The sequence below is a fragment of the Chenopodium quinoa genome, unplaced genomic scaffold, assembly GCF_001683475.1.
Source record: "Chenopodium quinoa cultivar QQ74 unplaced genomic scaffold, ASM168347v1, whole genome shotgun sequence".
NCBI lineage: Eukaryota > Viridiplantae > Streptophyta > Magnoliopsida > Caryophyllales > Amaranthaceae > Chenopodium > Chenopodium quinoa.
The window spans coordinates 4,010,061-4,017,586 of record NW_018745024.1 but is presented as its reverse complement, the minus strand read 5'-3'; the positions used below and the strand labels follow the sequence as shown (position 1 = coordinate 4,017,586).

Below are 7,526 nucleotides of genomic sequence, written 5' to 3'. Positions count from 1 at the left end.
TCAAAACCACCACAACCACCCCGAAGCCCCACCACCACCAGAAAAACCACATACAACCTCCCAATTACTACTAATTTTAAAATTAAAAAAAATTATAAGTGAAAAAATTACCTTGTTATATCATCAAATATGGCTTTAGATGGTCAAATACACCCATAAAAACTCCAGATCTAGAGTTTTTAAAGGTGAATGTGACCTTCAAAACCTTTAATTTTACAAGTATATATATTTCATGGTGGAGGTACTAGAATAAGATGAGAGAGAAAATGTTGTTTATGGGGCCTTAGAGGGGCAGCGGCGTGAAGGTGGCGGTGTGAACAATTGGCGGTGAGAATAGGGTCGGGAAGGGATCAAGGCTGGAGGTGTGGATGGTGCTCCATTAATATGAGGGAGAAGACTGGAAGTTTTTTCAGAAGTGGTGGAAGACAACTTATTACTTATGTAACCAAACAACATACTACATCAAAGGGTATCATTTCCTTTCCCCCTCAATCCCTTTCTTGATTTCATTCCGTTTACCCCGTCTGAACCAAACGACCCCCAACGTCTTTGTTTTAAATGCATCACTTCTATATTTGATAACTTTTTATTATGGAATACTATATTTTACTCCCTTCGTTTCAGTATGATAGTCCCATATAGAATCAATCACATAAAATAAGAAAAAAATAATACTTGAAATCTAACATTAAAATACAAAAAATGTTCATAATTAATTTTGCCTTATTTAAATTTTTTTTTTTTTTTTGAAATTCAAGGGTGGGATTTCCTTACTTAGAGCTATTACATCAATCAACAATTAATTAAGGGCTCGTTTGGCATCACTTTGGTTTTCTGTTTTTTGGTTTTTTGTTTTTTAAAACCATATGATATATGTCTTATAATGAATAAAAAAAAATAGTCAAACTTATTAAAATCATGCTAATTTTGAAACTGACAACAGAAAGGAGAAACACCTTTTTCTTGTTTCCTGTTTTTGGTTTTTTGTTTTTTAAAAAAACTGATAACTAAAAACTAAAAATGATTCCAAACAAGCCTTAATTTAACCAATTAGAATTTAATATGTATAAAATGGGATATATGTAACACCCCCGATTTACTAATTAATAATAAACAAGAATTTAAGGAAAATAAACGACCTTTAAATAATATTTGCGGAAGCATACAACTAAATCGGAGGTATTACCGCCACACTCAACAACCTATCAAGTGTTAAGGATTACAAAATCCCAGCTATACAACTCAATAAACTAAGTGAGCTACTTATACAACTTTACAAACTCGTTATAACAAACTAATTGATCGCTTGAGCTCCTTTAGCTACGATCACTTGATCAACCTGCTTAAATAATCTTGTCTGCTCACTATTAAGGACAAATTCCAAAATAGATCGTAGCAGGGCCACCATAAGAAAAAGACATGGCCACAAACACAAATAGCACAACAAAACAACACACACACGTCAGTAAAAAGCTAAATAATCACCACTTATCAGAATATAGAGTATAATATAATAATTAACATTACTAGATCAATTAAACAATGTAGTTCGAAACTACATTACACATTGTACTCTAAAAAACAACCTTTATCAACTCAACCTCGAATATTAATAATCCTTTACTCAACTAACTCGTAACCAATAAGTGTGCCATGCTCTTTGTTCTATACCTAGCCCTGGGCATGAGTAATTCGAATAACAAACCAACAAGTATAAAAACTTGAATACTCCCAATAACTAGAAAACACCTTGAACCAGACCACATACGGGCCAATTCCCACTGTAGGGAACCATAGAAAAACAAATAATAAAGATTGTACCTCATTCTTAACTCGTGATTACCATCTCCTTACCAACATGCCAAGAACTAAGGTTTATAGCGCCGAGCCTCAAACCAAGAATAAAATAATAATTCTCAACCTTTTGATCTCATACATTGATCAAATAATCATTCACATGATAATAAATAGTAACTCAATATTGGCACAGGTTCCCAATTCATATATGACAACATATTCGGCTCATCAAATACCTCAACTCTTATAGAACTAATACTAGTACCCAAAATTAATTAACTCTCAACCCAAAAATAATACTCTACATTAATAACCCTAAACCTCGATAAAACAATATTCCCTATAGCAACAACATTAAAACCCTAGAAATAATCAATCATAAAAGTAATACGATTCTCATATCTAATCAAATCATATAATACCAATAATCAATCATATATATATACAAACTTGATCACACAAATTACGATTATAACATCTACACATAATAATAATACAGAGTACAGATAATAAATCAAATCATACATAATAATACGAAATATAATACAAGCATCCCAAAATTTCGTGAGATTACACATAATAAGCAACACAACCAAAATACTATCAAATGACTCCGAGTGTGTCAGTGTGATTACCTTATTACCAATAATGATACTATATACTGATAATAAGAAATAGACGACCCTTTCTCTCTCTAACCCCAGCCTTATCCTCAACTGCCTCCATCGCTCCTCCTTTTCTCACCCCCTGCTCGCCGGCGACTGGCAGGCTCCGCCTAGCCGTCGTCGGCGAGCATATCCCTGCAATTTCCTTTCTTTTCCAATTATTTAGTTTTCGTTTTTGGTTAGTTGGTGTGGAAGTCAGGGGTTCGATCTCTTGGTCGTGGTTTTGTTTGGATTAATCGTCAGTGTTTAGCGGCCTACTGTAACAAGTCAAGAACTAAAGGCTAGCCTTAACGCCGCCATTGAAAGGAACTTCGTTAATAGATTCCTGACGGTAAAGGTGAAGTTAGGGTGCTAGCCTTAACGCCGCCGTTGAAAGGAACTTCGTTAATAGATTCCCGACGATAAAGGTGAAGTTAGGGTTAGGGTTTCCTCGCGTACCCATGGGTTGGTTCAGTGAGGGGTTCTTTGTGTTGCCGTGGACGATTGCTCCGGGTGGTGGGTTGTTTGCTACTGTGAGGGCTGCCGTAGAGGTTCCCTTTTCGCTCCCCTGTTTCTTCTTGCTAGTTTACATACTGCTTTGTTTATTTTAGTTGTTTTTTTAATTTTATTTTGCTTTAGTTTACTTTTGTTGTGTTTGCTTATGTTGTGTGATTGGTTGTTTAGTTTTCTTTGTTTAAATAATTCTCTGCTTAGGCATGAGTTAGAGTGTGTTGGAGTACTTCTTGTTTCGGGAGTTATCGAAGTGTTGTTGTGGTTTTTGGAGCCTAGTTTGTGGTTTTTGTGGGTTGTAAGATTAAACGCCCCCTTTTTCGTTGGGTGGGTGGTCCTACTTGGAGCCTTGTTGGGGTGTAAAGGTGTTCACTTGGTAGTTAATACAGTTTTCCAAGGGGGGAAGTTAATTGCGCAGCTGGATGATTCTCTATGCATATGGAGTTTGCAGGAGAAGTGTGGTTTTGGGGGAAGAGCTTGGTTTGTCGATCTTTTTGCTGGGTTGTGGGATGATATAGGCATTCAGGCAATTGCTATCATCCCGTTGTTAGTGTGGGTGATGACAAGGTCAGTCATCGCTGTTAACCAGTATCTTGAAGGAGGCTACCCATCTTTAATGTTTGGGTTGAGCAAAGTCCTCCATTTTCTTGCATTCTGTGTCAGTAGAATTGCAAGAGGAGAACCTGCATTTGGATGCACGATTTCTCATAGAGTCATTAGAGTATATGACTCTATAAGTTTTGTTTGGAGACTCCTAGGATGTAGTTTTGTTTTTCGATCCCTAGGAGTGGAATGGTGTCATAGGTTAGGTCTTCAGCAACAGGGTGCTTTTTTCGGGTTCTTTCGTTTCCCAACAGTTTCCATCATGAGTTCCCGTCGCTTTCAATGCCAATTCGGGTTCTTTTCAAGGTTTATTATCTGCGCGCTCGGTCCATCTCGACAGTTTCAGTTCAATCGGCTTCTCTTGGTCCACAATTTAGATGTGATTTGGTATTCTGGGTTGTCCAGGCTCCGTGGCTCTTGGTCTGCTGCACGATCTTTTCAGTATTTTCTTATCTTCGATCCTCCTGAACTAGTTCTTAGTGTGTGTGGTTTTTTTATGTTCATGTATTAGTCTGTTTAGGTTGTAATCCTGTTTTTCTTTAATAGTATCTTTTGTCAAAAAAAATAAAATAATGATACTATATATTGATAATGCGTGAAACAAGCAAGAGATAAGTCAGAGCTCACGCCATAAAGCTATCACAAAATATGGTTGGTTGGCGTCTTAGGCGAGTTACAGGAGTATATATGATTATTAACATATGATTATCAAAAGAATACAAATCAAGATCAAGATGATGATGATGAGGGATTATACGCATAATGGGCTATCATGACTAGCAAAGTGATTTGGTTTTGATGAAGAAAACACACAGGAAGGAAAAGCAACGAATTGAAGAAAAAGAAGTGAAATTCCAAGGATTTAATAAAAGTTGCACATAATACCTAATATAATTAGGGTTATAAGCTTTTTAAATAATATCTTATAAAAGAATCCTACTAGACTTAAAATAGGTTTTAAAAATTACTTTATTTATTTTTTTCTATAAAATATATTATATAAAATCGTAAAATATCCGGGTATTACAATATAAAACTAAGTTTAAAATGGAATATATTCAATATGGATAGATTAATTTGAAACACCTAAAATAGTATATGGTACCAAGGACCTGTTCACATTTACTTAATTTTCGTTCAGTTCAGTTTAATTTAGTTCCCAATTTCCCTCTCTCATAAAATATTCATTTTAGCTCAGTTCAGTTCAATTCAGCTCCAATCAGTTCAGTTCAGCTCAGTTTAGTAAATGTGAATAGGCCCTAAGTGACTAACATAATGAAACAGAAGGAGTATCATTTTTCTCTCATATTTTAAACACCATTTAAATTATTTTATCATTTCTCTCTCTTCCATGTTCCCCACTTAAATACTACCTCCGTTAACAGTTATCTACAACAAAGGGCCTTTGCGCGGACTCCTAGGCAAAACTTTTAAAGTATGATTAATGAAAAATAAGGGCACTTGGTTAAGTATTAATCCTACTTAAAAAAAACAAAAAAAACAAAACAAAAACAAATTAAACAAAAACCCATAACCACCGACACCTAGAACAACTAAACCCAAAACCACCGACAACCACCGGAACAACCAAACCCACCGACTGTTTGAATTCAAAACCACCACCGACATCCCACCACGAACCTAGCAAAAACCACCGAAACCCGACCACAAACCCCAATAAACCGCCCACGAACCCAACCAAAACCAAGAAAACCACCAACGAACCTAGCCAAAACCCAGCAAATCCACCCAAAACCGACGAAACGCCGCCCACAAATTAAACCACCGAAATCCACCCACGAATCACCGAAACCCACCCACAAACCACCGAAATCCACCCAAGAATCACCGAAACCCACCCATAAATAGGGCTAGCAAAAACTGACCCGACCCGAAAACCCGACCCGAACCCGATCCGAAAAAAGCGGGTTAGGGTTGAGGTTTCCGACCCGAAAACTTAAATGGGTCGACACGAACCCGAACCCAAAATTAAATGGGTTAGGTTAAGGTTGAAAATCTCAACCCGAAAACGACCCACTTAACCCGAAATAAATTTCAGGTCAAAATCAGGTCGGGTCAACCCGAACCCGACCTGATAACCCGAACTAATTTAAGTAAGAAAAAGAAAAAAAACGTAAAAATCTTATTAAGCCCAGCCCAAATTCACAAAGAGGCTTCCATATATAAATTCAATACCCTAAATGAACTCATTTCCCCTCATTGATCTTCAGCCGTTTTTCCCCTCACTTCTCTCTCTTTAATTTTCTCTCTCCTCAAAAACTCATTGTTGAATTCGACAGAGGTAGTTCCGTTAAGCCCAACTTTACCATTGTCATTTCCTTGACGGCTTGAATCCTTCACTCCTCCACGAATTCCTCTCCTTCATCAAAGGTATCTTGCTTCTTAATTTATTTTCTGTTTTTTTTTCGTGTTTTTTATATGCTAGTTTTGTTTATTTTCTAATTCTTCTGTTGTTAATTTATATTTACTTGCTTCCGTTTATTTTAGTTTTTTACATGCTAATTTTCGAGTGTTATTACTAAATTCTGATGTTAAATGTTGTTGATTATGTTATTATACGGTTGTTTTTGCTAATTTTTTATTGTTAATGCTAATTTTTATTGTTAAATGTTGTCTATATTATGGTGACTCTTGCTAATATTTGTTGTTTACTTTTGTTTATCATGAGCATGCATGTTTTAATTTAGATCTTACTAGTTAGATCTAGATAATATAGTCTGATTTAGAATTGCATGTTTTAATTATGTTAGTGTTGTTTTTCTTTATAGGTTTGGCAGCAAGAAGTAGCCCACCCATGTTCAATTGGAAATGTTGTGGATCAATTTTGAAGCTTGAGGTGGTGAACACGGATGACAGCCATGACAAATTGACAGTCCCAACATCGCCCGATCTTAATCCAAATGAAAATCTTATTGCATCTTCTATTATTTTTTGAAAACTGTAATTTGTGTTATTAAAACTTTATCTTTGGTTTGTAATTAGTGAATTACAATTTTTATTGGTTTATTATCGTTAAGTAGGATTGTTACTTTGTTAGACTAAGCTATTTAATTTTGGTTTGAATTAAAATGCTTAACCTGAACAACTTGTATTTGAAATGAAAAAAAAGTTATTCAGGTCAATTTTGGGTTAACCCAAACTTGAATATATCAGGTTTGGGTCGGGTTAATTTCAGGTCAAAGAAACCTGATTTTAACCCAAATAAAAAATCAGGTCAAATAAGGTCAATTTCGGGTTGACCCGAATCTGAAAATATCAGGTTTAGGTTAGGGTTTTCAACCCGAAAAATTAAATGGATCAGGTTCGGGTTGGGGGTAGCTGACCCGAAATTTAGGTGACCCGAACACGAACCCGACCCGACCTGATCCATTTGCCAGCCCTACCCACAAACCACCAAAATCGACCCACAAATCACCAAAATCCACCCAAGAATCACCAAACCGCCACCCACAAACCACCGAAATCCACCCAAGAATCACCGAAACCCACCCACGAACCACAAAAACCACCCACAAACAACAACTACCACCAAATCTACCGTACCCATCCACAAACCACCAACATCCACCCACAAACCACTACCATCCACACACGGATTGAGATGAGAGATGACGATGGAGAAGAAGATGAAAGATAAAGAAGGAAGAAGATGAGAGATCAGAGATGAAGTTCTGATCAGAAGGTCGAAGAAGATGAGAGATGATGATGAACTAGAGATGATGATGATGAAATGGAGATGAATGGAGAGAGAGATGGCGGGGAGATGAAATTAGGATTAATCTGATTTTTGGGGGAAAAAAGCTTAGATGATTAAGTTAGATTAGGGTCATAATAATTTGTAATTATGTATGATAATATGGGTTAAAAAATTTTAAATGAGGGTATTTTGGTCATTTTACCAGAAAAAAAAATTACTATATTAGGAAAGAAATAGTTTTGTTGCAAATAATA

General features: G+C 36.1%; 1 long non-coding RNA gene across 1 annotated transcript; it reads left to right on the top strand.

The window, feature by feature from the left end:
- Positions 1-4,808: 4,808 nt before the first annotated feature.
- On the top strand, positions 4,809-6,617 carry LOC110708974. The gene is made up of 2 exons (XR_002508810.1): positions 4,809-5,945; positions 6,344-6,617. It is a non-coding gene; the product is annotated as an uncharacterized LOC110708974 (long non-coding RNA).
- Positions 6,618-7,526: the final 909 nt, after the last annotated feature.